The sequence below is a fragment of the Coffea arabica genome, chromosome 5c, assembly GCF_036785885.1.
Source record: "Coffea arabica cultivar ET-39 chromosome 5c, Coffea Arabica ET-39 HiFi, whole genome shotgun sequence".
NCBI classification, from domain to species: Eukaryota; Viridiplantae; Streptophyta; class Magnoliopsida; order Gentianales; family Rubiaceae; genus Coffea; species Coffea arabica.
In genome coordinates this window covers 1,979,807-1,995,446 of record NC_092319.1, presented here as the reverse complement: position 1 = coordinate 1,995,446, position 15,640 = coordinate 1,979,807, and positions in this window count along the sequence as shown.

The following is a 15,640-nucleotide window of genomic DNA, read 5'->3' as shown; positions in this document are numbered from 1 at the left end:
AAGATTGAAATTAATCAAGATCCTAAAATCCAACTATCAAGATACTAAAACCAAGTTAGAATAATTAGCCTATCTAATCCCTATAATTAAGATAGAATATTTAGACTATCTAATCCCTATGATTAAAATAATGCATAATGTACTTAGATGAATCTAGACTTTTTTTACACTTCCTCTCAAGTTGGAGCATACAAACCATATGCACCAAGCTTGCCACATATATATTTTATTCGAGAACTTTTGAGTGACTTAGTGAGGAAATCTACAAGTTGATCATTTGGATTAACAAACTATGTCTCAATAACTTTGGAAATCAATTTTTCTCTCACAAAATGACAATCAATTTCAATGTGCTTTCCTCTCATGAAAGACTGGATTGGAGGCAATGTGCAATGCAAATTGATTATTGTAAACCAACTTCATTAGACCATGAGTCACTAAATTCAATTTATTCAACAATTTTTTAAGCCATATTAGTTCATATGTAGCCATAGCCATAGCTCGATATTCAGTCTCAGCACTAAATCTAGTAGTCACAGCTTGCTTTTACTTTTAAAAGATATTAAGTTGCCACCAACCAGAATACAATACCCTATGGTAGAATGATAATCAATAGGTGATCTTGCCCAATCTGTATCAGTGTAACCAATTACTTGCATGTTTCCTCTATCAGTATAGAACAATCCTTGGCCGGGTGCTTCTTCAATATATCTAAGAATGCGAATTGTTGCATTCCAATGAGTATCACACGGGGAGTCCAAAAATTCACTGAAAAGATATGTTAGGCCGTGTTACTGTAAGATAGTTCAATCGTCCCACAAGCCTTTGATACTTTCCAGAATCTTTAAGTGGCTCCCCCTATCCTAATAACAATTTAACATTGGGATCCATTGGAATATCTACAGGTTTAGCATTTGACATGCCTGCCTCCTCCACAATATCTAACATGTGTTTTCATTGGTAGATAACAACACCATCTTTAGATTGGGCAATTTTGATATCCAAGAAATAATGAAATTTGCCCAAATCTTTCATCTGAAAATAGCCAAAATGATGTTTCTTTAATTGAGCAATTCCATCATGATCCTGCCTAGTGATAATAATATCATCCACATAGAAGACAAGATAAATACCATCTTTCGATGGAGAATGATGATAGACCACTGATCAGTCTCACTATGAATCAGTCCATATTTTTTGACATCATTGAAGCATCCAAATCAAGTACGTGGAGATTGTTTTAGACCATGGAGTATACATTTTAAATGACAAACCATTCCACTAGACTACCCGTGAACAACAAATCCAGGTGGTTGTTCCATATAAACTTCCTTTTGCAATTCACCATAATGGAATGCATTTTTATGTCTAATTAGTGCAATGGCCAATCATGTATAGTAGCTAGAGATAAGATGAGATGAACAGAAGACATCTTGGCTACTAAAGAAAATGTGTCAATATAACCCAAAGCAAAAATTTGAGTTTATTCCTTAGCCACAAGACGAGTTTTAAGACGATCAATTTTATCATTCGGACCAACTTTAACAGTATAAATCCAATGAAAACTAACAGTTGATTTATCAGGTAGGAGAGGAACCAACTCCCAAGTAGCATTCATGTGAGGACTTGTAAAATCCCTTGTGTTTTTCTTAAAATTCCCTTTAATTTAGAATTTATTACTTTACAATAGTTTTACTACTCATTCACCCCACTTTAAGTGCAAACAAACATAGAATCAAGGGTTTTTCTTTTCATTTTCTTGTTATCGTAAATTAGGGTTTTACATCTTTCGGCAAGGTGAGAAATCGGTACGGAGTGTGTAGTAAATTTAGTGATTAAGAGTGAGTTTTAGATGATATTATAAAGTGTGATTAGAAATAATAATAATAAGTTAGTGAATGGTAAGTAAAAATCCTAGTATGTGCGAGTTAAGGAAAAATGGTGTGAACCAACGGGTACCGTTTGTTACCGAGTGAACATATCACTTGACCACCACTTTATTAACTTAATATATCATTGTCACTAGTTCAAAAACATCAGCCCTTAATCAGCTCTTGCTGGCCGAGATTATTGACCACAAAACCAAGGGAAAAGAAAAAATTTTGTTAGTTAATCTTGTGGTGACACTCGGAGGGAATCCAACCATCTTTGACCCAAGCCAAGACTTAGCTTCTTATTTTTCTTGGAGCTCATTTCAGCCTTCATTTTTGCACCTTTCAGCCTTGAGTTGAAGAGAGAAAAAAGAGGAAGGAAAGCTAGCAACTTCACCTTGAATCCATCTTAGTTTGAGTAAAAATCCAAAATCCAAACCGATTAAACTTTCATTTTAGTGCTTAGATAGTTGTGTGTGGTAAAAGTTTGGGAAGAAAGTGTTTGGTTTCATACCTATAAGGAGTTTCTAGAAGGTACCATGGCTGTTTTTCTTATTTCTCTTCCTTAGTCATGTTTAAGTTTGGATAGAAACTCCTATTCTTGACTAATGATGGTTATTTAAATAGTTTTGATTGATATGGTGGATTTTTGAGTTAGGGTTTCAGTTGTTTCAATTGTGTTTCTTGTTTATTATATAGAATATGATGTGAATAAGTTTAGATAGGGAGTTGGAGTAGTGGTTCTATACATGAATAAGAAGTTTATACCTTGAATGCATTAAATTCCAGCTTTAAGAATTCAACCTACCCTATTCTGACTAGTTTCATTCGGCCATGATGGAGGCTGAATTAGGCTTAGGTTAAAACATGAAAGTTGTAGGAAATAATATTATATAGCATTCTGTAATTTTAGCTCAATCGGAGCACTGTATCATGTGAAATAACCGGAATACCCATGACTGCCAAAAGCCTTATTCTGCGAACAGTTTTGTGATTTCACACTTTTGGCTTCATTTTTCACCTTGATCCATATCAAATCAGAAATCAGCCTTTGGCCAAAACACGAAACTTTTAGCCCAATGTTTCAGCTTTCCAACGCATCTAAAAACGCCTCAAACGGAATTGTGTAACTTGAGTTATTGTCATTTGAATTCAGTACTGACAAAGATACTGACAAGGACATTCTGGTTCTGAAATCTGTAAATTTGACTTTGATCAGTTGTGAACTGGGTTGAGTTATCTTCATAAAAGTTGTAACCCTTTGTCTTCGTTTCGAAATGGTATAAAGTGTACCCCAATCCGATAAACATAGCTCTAGTTGTGGCTAAAAATGTTATAAGATGTCAAATCCGATGTTTAGCTTTTGTTTTCAAAAACTGATTTTTGGTTGTTTTATTAGACTCATGTTATAAATGGATGATTGTGGAGCCTAATTGAAGGGATATGTTGGTAACATTTCTTGCGTGTGTTTTGGGGCTGAATTAAGAAAAATAATGAAACCATAAATGGCTGGAAAATAGGTAAACACAAAGGGCGTGCTGCCCAAATTTTCACTCGAGAGTTAGGTAGATATACTCGCAACCTGAGTAGGGATTTGAGAACGAGTCTCACTTGAATCATCTAGGGTATCCAAATCTTCTTTCATAGAGGTATATAAGTTAGAATTCAGCCGAAACTTGTACCCTTAGAAAAATGAAAGTAACGATTAATAGAAAAACATTTTTTTCATCAATTCGACTGAAACGGAGATTTCAAAGTTTAATCACTTCAAAGTTTCAATATTTTAAGAGCGAGCATGAGTTTACAAATATTCTCTAAAGAAGTTTCAATTACGTGATTCTCGTTAAACAAAACGTTTAAGTTTCGAATCTTGATCGATTTTCAAAACTCTTAAATGATGTTTCATCATAGATTTGGACTCCAAACCAGGAGTACTACCTGAGCGTGATCTGTAAAAGCACTATATCTTTGGTGAGTGATTCCAAATACCTGATTGAACTGGACACTTTTTTTCAATATTTGACCAATGTGATCGAATGATATTTGATTGGTATAGTCGGGTAAGGGTGTATTTTATCGCGCTTGCCCTAATGTGATTTATTACTGTTTATTGGTTATTATTGACTTGACATACATATGTACAACTTGAATACTACCTGAGATCCTGTACTTGACTTGTAAGTACTGAGCGGCAGTATGCATCACACTCGATTCGAGTGGGAGGTACCTCTCATTCCCGTCTCCGTATTTTTATCTTGATTCAGTCGATTGGAGATGTTATTTCATCGACCTTTTGGGGATCCAAAACCCACTGATTAGTTAATCGAGTCGAGCCGGCAAGGGTTGGTCGATTAGATAACGAACCATGGATATCTAGTGTTGTCGAGTGGAGTGTTATCTCCTCGACTAATCGGTATATTCGAATATCACCACCAGTGTTTATTGTGGAGTTCGGGTCCGGTAAGGGGTTTGGTTAATGGACGGAGATTGTAGTTAAGTGGTGCTCTATTGGGCTGGTTACTTTATTTGAAAGTTGATGGAGTGTCAACTAATACTTGATCAAGCTCTGATGAAGCAATGGAAAATTGACTTCTGAGAGTCATCTGTATCCTTATACCTTGATTGTTATTTGTGATGTTATTGTTTCTTATAGAAAAAGAATTTACACTCGCTCATTTTGAGAAACGCTACTTGAAGCGTATTTGCTTACTTTTATGGACTTGTTATACTCGCTATTTTGCTACGTGATACTTGCACTTTTAAATAATGGTCAACTTGCTATTTGGAACCTCACTGGGCTTTTAGCTCATTCCACGCCATTTGTTTTCCTTACAAGGGATACGAGCGAGGCATGAGACTGGTATAGACTAGCGTAGTCTAGTTTTTTAATTTTGTAATTGTACTTGCACTAGTCGTTCGATTAGGATTGAATGTATTTAGAACTTCAATCTTTTGATGTATTTGAGGTTGTATGGATGGTCGAGATAGAAATGAATGTATTGTACTTTTTAAACTTGAAAACTGTTATTTCCTTTATTCTTAAGGTTGTACCCTATTTTATTGAAAATAAGTGAGTGAGTCCTGGCGAGAGTTGGGCAGACGGTCCCCTAAATCTTAGGTTGCGCCCTAGGAGGAGGTGGGGCCGTCACAAATGGTTTCAGAACTCCTATCGATCTTGTGCCGGAAGAGGGTTCTCGGACTGTGAGGATTGACTTGTTAAGTGTGAAACAAATGTCTATTGTTGGGGATTTTAGATATGTATGTTGGGTAGGAATCTCAAAAGTGGTTAATTTCCTCTTGAGCCTAGTTAACTTGAGTGGTGAATTATCATATTTGCAGATTCCTGTACCCGAGTACCAAAGAGTGATATCTTTATGATAAGTTGATATCCCGAGTAATAGGAGAATAAGTCTGGATGGTGAAAGTCAAGGCACGGGGAATACGAATAATCTGGACTTAGGATATCGAAGATATTAGTGAGGTTGGGACCCTTATTATTCACGTGTACGTACTTGATTGTACTTCTTTACATTTTGATTAAGTGTAGTTCTTGAGCAATATCTAGGGTTAATGTCCCAAAAGATATGTGAATTACTATGATATGTATATCAAGAAAGTATGTTATTTTGAATATGTTCTATTATGTTTCGTTTTATAATTTGAAAATACTTTTATCGATCTTTATTGTACTAATACTGATATAGGCTATTATTCAAAAGAGGTATGGAGGGTAGACAGAGCCAAGGACGTGGAACTACCCGAGGACGCGATTCTAGTCGTGGCCGTGGGACTAGACAGGCACAAGAACCAGTACGGGAACTGAAAGAGGAGAGAGGTGAAACGATCGAACCACAACCTAGACCCCAAGCTAAAGAGGGGGACCAGGTAGCAATGGTAATTCAGCAGATGACTAATATCTTTACTTGTTTGGTAGAGCAACAGGGTCAAGCCCCTGTGAATCAACCTAGGGATCTTGAAATAGGGCAAGATAAGGCCCTAGAGAGATTCCAAAAGTTCTCTCCTCCAAAGTTCTTGGGAGGATCGGATCCTGAAGTAGCAAAGAGATGGTTAGAAACCATGATCAATATATTCGCCGCTTTAAATTATGCGGAGGATAGACCGGTGCAATTTGCTGTCTTTCAGTTTGAGGGCTCAACCAGGGCCTGGTAGAATGTAATTAGGGCTAAATAGGAGAGAGAAGGGATCGCATGGACCTGGTTGAACTTTGTAAGATAGTTTAATGAGAAGTACCTTCCATCGATAATCCAGGAAAAGAGAGAGGATGAATTTATTAAGCTCCATCAGGGAACCCTAAGTATATCTGAGTATGAGACTCAGTTCACTAAGCTATCAAAGTTTGCTTCCGAATTGACAACTACGGAGCAAAGGAGGGTTAGGAGGTTTGTACAGGGACTCAATATGAAAATACAGAAGGCCTTGGCGGTGGCATAAATTAGTACTTTAACCGAGGTTCTTGAGAAAGCCCAGAGGATAGAAATTGTTAGGGCACAAGTAAGGACTTTTCATGCAAAACGGAAAGGTGTGCCTGGTAGAAGTCAAGGGTAGGAACAAGGTGATCTAGATATGCCACCCTCCAAGATGGGTCGAGGAGATAAAGGTGAGAAAATTTTGGGGACACCTAAGGAAGTTACTCCAAGAGAAACCCCAGGTGGAAGGGGACAAGCAAGAGATGCCTCGCAGGGAGGTCAGACCTTAGCTTCTCGAGAATCTTGTGGGTAATGTGGAAAATTCAACCGCACAGAGGATAATTATTAGCGAAAGGCTCGAAGGTGTTTACGGTGTGGAAGTCCTGAGCACTAAATCGCCAATTGTCCATTGATCGGTGATACCCAGTCAGTCAACAAATCGAACTCTAAACAACAGAATGTAGGCGGGGAAAAACCCAGGGTGCTAGGTAGAGTGTATGCCTTAGACCACCAAGGTACGATTTATGATGTCCATTGGTTGACTAAAAGCTTTGTTAATGGTGAGACCTAGGAGCTAGAAAAGGACAAGCAAGAAAAATACTCTGAAATATTTACGAATGAATATATGAATTTGGAGAACGAAATTCTTTAAGGGGGAGAGTATGTGAGGACTTGTAAAATCCTTTGTGTTTTTCTTAAAATTCCCTTTAATTTGGAATTTATCACTTTACAATAGTTTTACTACTCATTCACCCCACTTTACGTGCAAACAAACATAGAATCATGGGTTTTTCTTTTCATTTTCTTGTTATCGTAAATTAGGGTTTTTATGCCTTTCGGTAGGGTGAGAAACCGGTACGGAGTGTGTAGTGAATTTAGTGATTAAGAGTGAGTTTTAGATGATATTATAAAGTGTGATTAGAAATAATAATAATAAGTTAGTGAATGGTAAGTAAAAACCCTAGTACGTGTGAAAACAGTGTGAATCGACGGGTACCATTTGTTACCGAGTGAACACACCACTTGACCACCACTTTATTAACTTAATATATCACTGTCATTAGTGCAAAAATATCTGCCCTTAATCAGCTCTTGCTGGCCGAAATTATTGACTACAAAACCAAGGGAAAAGAAAAAATTTTGTGAATTAATCTTGTGGTGACACTTGAAGGGAATCCAACCATCTTTGATCCAAGTCAAGACTTAGCTTCTTATCTTTCTTGGAGCTCATTTCAGTCTTCATTTCTGCACCTTTTAGCCATGAGTTGAAGAGAGAAAAGAGAGGAAGGAAAGCTAGCAACTTTACCTTGAATCCATCTTAGTTTGAGTGAAAATCCAAAATCCAAACTAATTAAACTTTCATTTTAGTGCTTAGATAGTTGTGTGTGGTAAAAATTTGGGAAGCAAGTGTTTGGTTTCATACCTACAAGGAATTTCTAGAAGGTACCATGGCTGTTTTTCTTATTTCTCTTCCTTAATCATGTTTAAGTTTGGATAGAAGCTCCTATTCTTGGCTAATGATGGTTATTTAAGTAGTTTTGATTGATATGGTAGATTTTTGAGTTAGGGTTTCAGTTGTTTCAATTGTGTTTCTTGTTGATTATATAGAATATGATGTGAATAAATTTAGATAGGGAGTTGGAGTAGTGGTTCTATACATGAATAAGAAGTTTATACCTTGAATGCATTAAATTCCAGCTTTAAGGATTCAACCTGCCCTATTCTGACCAGTTTCATTCGGCCATGATGGAGGCTAAATTAGGTTTAGGTTAAAACATGAAAGTTGTAGGATATGATGTTATATAGATTTTTGTAAAATTTTAGCTCAATTGGAGCACAGTAGCATGTGAAATTATCGGAATACCCCTGACTGCCAAAAGCCTCATTTTGCGGACAGTTTTGTGATTTCACACTTTTGGCTTCATTTTTCCCCTTGATCCATATCAAATCAGCCTTTGTCTAAAACACAAAACTTTTAGCCATATGTTTCAGCTTTCCAACGTATCTAAAAACGCCTCAAATGAAATTGTGTAGCCTGAGTTATTGTCATTTGAAATCAGTACTGACAACCATACTGACAAGGACATTCTGGTTCTAAAATCTGTAAATTTGATCTTGATCAGTTGTGAACTGGGTTGAGTTGTCTTCATAAAAGTTGTAACCCTTTGTCTTAATTTCGAAACAGTTTAAAGTGTACCCCAATTCGATAAACATAGCTCCAGTTGTGGCTAAAATGCTATAAGATGTCAAATCTGATATTTAACTTTTGTCTTCAAAAATTGATTTTTGGTTGTTTTATTAGACTCATGCTATATATGGATGATTGTGGAGTCTAATTGAAGGGACATGTTGGTAACATTTCTTGTGTGTGTTTTGGGCTGAATAGAGAAAAATAATGAAGTCATAAATTGCTGGAAAATAGGTAAACACAAAGGGCGTGCTGCCCAAATTTTCACTCGAGAGTTAGGTAGATATACTTGCGATCTAAGTAAGGATTTGAGAACGAGTCTTACTTGAATCATCTAGGGTATCCAAATCTTCTTTCATAGAGGTATATAAGTTAGAATTTGGCCGAAACTTGTACCCTTAGAAAAATGAAAGTAACGACTAATAGAAAAACATTTTTCTCATCCCTTCGACTCAAACGGAGATTTCAAAGTTTAATCACTTTAAAGTTTCAATGTTTTAAGAGCGAGCATGAGTTTACAAATATTCTCCAAAGAAATTTCAATTACGCGATTTTCGTTAAACGAAACGTTTAAGTTTCGAACCTTGATCGATTTTCAAAACTCTTAAACGATGTTTTATCGCAGATTTGGACTCCAAACCAGGAGTACTACCTGAGCGTGATCTGTAAAAGCACTACATCTTTGGTAAGTGCTTCCAAATACCTGATTGAACTGGACACTTGTTTTCAATATTTGACCAATGTGATCGAATGATATTTGATTGGTATGGTCGGGTCAGGGTGTACTTTATCGCACTTGCCTTAATTTGATTTATTACTGTTTATTGGTTATTATTGACTTGATATACATATGTACAACTTGAATACTACCTGAGATCCTGTACTTGACTTGTTAGTACTGAGCGGCAGTATGTACCACACTCGATCCGAGTGGGAGGTACCTCTCATTCCCGTCTCCGTACTTTTATCTTGATTCAGTCGATTGGAGATATTATCTCATCGACCTCTTGGGGACCTAAACCCCACTGATTAGTTAATTGAGTCGAGCCGGCAAGGGTTTGGTCGATTAGATAACGAACCATGGGTATCTAGTGTTGCCAAGTGGAGTGTTATCTCCTCGACTAATCGGTATACTCGAGTATTACCACCAATGTTTATTGTGGAATTCGGGTCCGGTAAGGGGTTTGGTTGGTGGACGGAGATTGTAGTTAAGTGGTGCTCTATTGAGTAGGGTACTTTACTTGAAAGTTGACGGAGTGTCAACTAATACTTGATCAAGCTCTCGTGAAGCAATGGGAAATTGGTTCCTGAGAGCCATCTGTATCCTTATACCTTGATTATTATTCGTGGTGTTATTGTTTCTTACAGAAAAAGAATTTTACACTCACTCATTTTGAGAAACGCTACTTGAAGTGTGATTGCTTACCTTTATGAACTTGTTATACTCGCTATTTTGCTACGTAATACTTGCACTTTTAAATAATGGTCAATTTGCTATTTGGAACCTCCCTGGGATTTTAGCTCATTCCACGCCCTTTGTTTTCCTTACAGGGGGTACGAGCGAGGTGTGAGACTGGTACAGATTAGGGTAATCTAGTTTTTGAATTTTGTAATTGTACTCGCACTAGTTTCTCGATTAGGGTTGAATGTATTTAGAACTCCAATCTTTTGATATATTTGGGGTTGTATGGATGATCGAGACAGAAATGAATGTATTGTACTTTCTAAACTTGAAAACTGTTATTTCCTTTATTCTTAAGGTTGTACCCTAAAATGAGTGAGTGAGTCCTGACGAGAGTTGGGCAGGCGGTCCGTTAAACCCTGGAGTACGCCCTAGGAGAAGGTGGGGCCGTCACAATTCGAGTCAAGAGCAGCCATTTCATTGATCATTGCTTGATGCCCCCCAAAATGGGATAAAACCTCACCTATAGTTTTAAAAACAAACATAGATGACAAAAAGGACAAAATGGCATAATAGGATAAAGAAATACAGTGATAACTGAAACAATTATAATTTGGACATTGATTTTTAATGGAATGAATACCTTTTTTGATAGCAATTGGTGGACTAGTTAGAGATGGGATCGTGGTTGGTGACGAAGTTGAAACAGTGCGTATGATGAGGATGATGAGGTGGAGGCTCAAGTTGGTTCGAGTGGTGTTATAGCCATGAAGGTTTTGGTTGGCCCTATGACTCAGCTAGAACTGGACGATTTAAAGAAAATCTACAAGTGTTGGTGAGAGCAATTCAAGAGCAAGTTAGAGGTCCATGGGCTATTGAGGGTTTAATGGATGATGATTGAGCCATGGTGAATGTAATTGATAGTTCGATTAAACATATAGAAGGAATTAGACTAGAATTCCATGAGTTTAGGGCATCGAAAGAAGCAAGGGAAAATGGCCCCTGATGGATCCGCGCCTGGATCGAGTCGTGGATTCAAGCCATTGTTTCATTTCATCTTCGTTTTCCTTTGGTCGACATTTTGTCACTAAACCACGAGAGAATCTACCAACAAACCATCCGCGATTACGTGTCAAATCAAATTTTTTAATTTTTAGCAATTTTGTAGTTTTAAACTATTTTCTATTTCCTAGCTTCCGTTTGGTTTTTTTGTAACCCTATTAAGGCATATTTTGCATATTTAAACATTAGTACTAGTGTTATTAGGGTTTGGGTCTTGTAAGGTTATAAATAGTCAAACTTGCCATATTTTCTTTAGTCAAGAATTTTCCAGCAAATTATGTGACGTTCTCTCTTTGGCTTCTTGTGAGCTTTTCTTGAATACCTTAGTGTGAATTTAGGATTTTTAGCCGACTTATCAATCAAGAACCGCACTTGATTGTGGCATGATTTTAGCATCTTTTGCTAACTAAACTTGATTAATCAAAATCTAGATTCTTAGACCATGTTATGTTACAGATTGCGTAGCGAGTCGATGGGAGAGTTGCATAGCGAGTCATTCTACCATCTTTGTTTTCCTTTGGCCGACATTCTATCACTAAATCGTGGGAGAATCCGCCAGTAAACCATCCGCATTTACGTGTTAGATCAAATTTTTTAATTGTTAGTGATTTCTTAGTTTTAAACTATTTTCTATTTCGTAGTATCCTTTTGATTTTTTTGAAATCTTATTAAGGCATATTTAGCATATCTAAACACAACTACTAGTGTTATTAGGGTTGGTCTTGTAAGGTGATAAACAGCCAAACTTGCCACGTTTTCTTTAGTCAAGTATTTTTTAGAAAATTATGAGAGATTCTTTCTTTGGTTTCTTGTGATCTCTTCTTGAATACCTTAATGTGAATTTAGGGTTTTCAATCGATTTATCAATCAAGAGTCGCACTTGATTGTGGTGTCGTTCTACCATCTTCTGCTAACTAAATTTGATTAACCAAAATCTAAATCCTTCATGCTTGTTGTGTTACAGATTGCGTAGCGAGTCGAACACAGATCTTATCAATGTGAGTCATGAGGAATTTCAGCAAATTCTTCAACACCAACTATAGTGGGACAATTATTGCATCTATGATAAGTAAGAAGTGATGGTGATTTCGATGAAGTTGTAGGCTCATTGGGATGCTGACTAATGTCAATGTCATAAGTAAGAGGAACAAAATAAGTAGAAACAGGAATATCCTCAGTGATTGTAGAATGCTCAGACTTATTAAGTTGAAAGAAAGGAATGGTTTCAAAAAATGTAACATCTGCAGAGATGATGTATCGTTTGAGACAAGAAAAAAATATTTGTACCCTTTTTATGTTCGAGAGTATTCAAAAATACACATTTGACAGTACGAGAAGGCAACTTGTCTTTTCTAGGAATTAAATCATGTACAAAATATGTACAGTCAAATATACAAGGGAAAATAGAAAATAGAGGATCATTTGGATATACAAGAGAGTAAGAAATTTAATCATTAAAAATAGATAATAGCATGTGATTAATCAAATAGCATGCTGTGAGAATAGCATCCCTAAAAAACGTAGCGGAACATTTGTACGAAGAAGTAAAGTACATGCTATCTCAGTCAAATGCCTATTTTTTCTTTCAGCAAGCCCATTTTGTTGTGAGATATGAGAGCATGATGATTGATGAATAATTCCTTTAGAACTCATAAAAGACTTAAAAGGGATAGAAAAATACTCATGTGCATTATCACTACGCAATATCTTTATGGGAACGCCAAATTGTGTTTGAATTTCAGAAACAGTTTTGAAAAATAGAAAACGCTTCAGATCTACTATTCATAAGAAACAACCAAGTACAATGAGAATAATCATCAATAAAAGTGACAAAATACTGATACCCTAAAGTGAAAATAGCATGACTTGATCTACAAACATCAGAATGGACTAAAGAAAATTGGAGATTCAGCTCTATTATTAATTCTTTTCCGAAAATGACTACAAGTGTGTTTTTCAAACTGACACGATGCACTCTTTAAAGAAGGCATAGTAATAGATGGCACTATCTTCCAAAATTTATTTAAATTTGAATGACCTAAACGACTATGAATTAGTAAAAGATCATCTACTATAAAACAAGATATTAGTGCTAACAAAGAGAGATGGCAAAGTTCCTGTAACTCACATCCTGTGCTAATTGTCCATCCCGTACCTCGATCCTATACAATAACAGATTTCTCATCAAATATTACTACATATTTAAGAGAATGACCAAAACGGTGAGCAGACACAAATTTAAAATAATAATTGGGTATATAAAGGACAGATTCATGGGGCACAGAAAGTAGAGGGTTAACCTTGCCAATCCCTTTCATTTGGATTTGTGAGCCATTAGTAAGAGTGATATTGGGTAGAGAAGTAGAACTGCTAAGTGAAGAGAAAAGTTGTGGATTACCTGAAATAGATTTGTGGCAGCAGAATCCAAAACCCATAGACCAAGAGAAGGAGATTGAGAAACACGAATGCTAGCATTACCAATTTGTACTATTGAGCCAGCAGGTACGAAAGACTGTTTGGTTGTAAACCATTTCGCAAAATCCTCATACTCAGGTTTGAAATTGTGGAGGACATCCATGCAAGAGCCAACAACGATCTTCTGTATGTCCAACTCTTTTACAATAGTCACAATAGGGTCGATTTCTATTACTATTATAACCACCTCAGCCGCGACCACGATCCCGGCCTCCTCTTTAGCTAGATTGAGATGCCAAAGCAGATGGATCAACGACAATAGTTTTTGTAAATGACTTTGATTTATCAGAAAGTCATAACAATCATATTAATACTTGAGATAGAGTAGGAATTATGGAGTTAGCAAGAATCTGATCACAGAATGTAGAATATTCTGCTAGTAAACCCAAAAGAGCCAAAAGCATAAAAAATGTACCTCTTTGAAAGAGTTGTTCCTGTTGAGTTGCAGTAGGGGATAGTAGCAACTCATTGAAATCTGAAAGGATCCCTTGAATTCTGCCCAAGTAAGAGCACATAGGCATATCAAGTTTTTGGGGTGCAATGAGATTCATCAAATCTTAATAAATAGTATAAATACGAGAGATATCATTGGTGTATAATATTTTGGCCTACACCCACACACTAAAGCAAGTCTTATGTGGACGAAAAATTTGCTTTAGTAAAGAATCAATAGTCTACCAAAGCATGCTACACAATTGTGCATCGATTCTCTTCCACTTGGATCGATCAACCATAGTATCATTAGATTTGGTAGTGAGATGATCTTTATATCATTGTCCCATGAACCATAACTCAATATCAATGGCCCAAGTAGAGTAGTTATTACCTTTCATTTTTTTTTTTTTGCAATGATAATAGTAGAACCAGTAATAATAGATGAATTTACCATAAGAGGAGTTGTTTTCATTTGGACATAGATGTTACAGACGTATCGAATGTAGACATGGCGATATTAGATCAGAAAGAATCATAGGATAAAATCACCGGAAAAGATGATCGGAAAACAAAGAATCTAAAAAAAATTTCTCTCTCACAACTATGATACCATGTGAGAGAAGAAGAAGGAGAGAAAGATATTTGGGAATAACATTTCTCTTGATTGAATGAGTGATACAACAGATATGTATATACATATATATATATATATATATATATATAAGATTCAAATTAATCAAGATCCTAAAATCAAGTTAGAATAATTAGGTTATCTAATCCCTATAATTAAGCTAGAATATTCAGACCATCAAATCCTTATGATTAAGATATTGCATACTGTATCTAAATTAATCTAGACTTATTCAACACATAATAACCGTTTTTAAGTCAAATAAGGAATGAAATCTCCAATGCACATATAAAGTTTCAATAAGTGGGAGAATCACAATACTTAAGGTTGGGACAAATTGGCACTTTTTAACAATCATAGCAAAATTTTAAAGATTTTGGATCATAGTAAAATTTTGAAAAAATTTTGACAGAATTTTTTCTTATAACTGGATAAAACTCCCTACCAACAAACCAATTTTTCAAGAAAATTTTCACATGGCAACATTTTCAAATTCAATTTCAACATTTTTAATGCATGTAAATCCACAAAACATCATCACAAGACATAAAACAGCAAGTCCATTATTTCCCCCCCACACACTTAAATTTCACATTATCCTCAATGTAAGATAAGGAAAATAAAGAGATAGAGTAAGAGATAATACTCTCCTATCAACTCTTGTAATCCAAATCTATGGCCATGTGACGCGATTCCAAACTTATTTGAGAAAACAATCAAAGGAGAATTCAATTAATGTGCCACTTCAAAAGGTAAGATTATAATAAAATAACAACTTAAGAGTAAAATCTTGCAAACATCAAAAAGTAAATATGCAAGTCAAGAAAAATTGGAAAATGGGCCAAGCAAATGGAACCAACACAATGTTCAAGTGCGATAAAAACATGAAACTAGCTAAATTCAAGTATTTGCATGAATCACCAAAGTAAAGTTAACTGAACTTCACAAAATATGGCAATAATCATGAACAAAATGAGTTTCATTTATACATTGTGTCATCAATGTCCAATTTTTCAAATTTCAACAAGTGCTAAACTAATTCCAAAATAGAGGCAAACACATCAAATGGGCATATAAATGACATTCTTGAGAATTCATGAAATGCTAAAAACAATTGAACCACAAAGATCATAAGTGCATTCATGAATT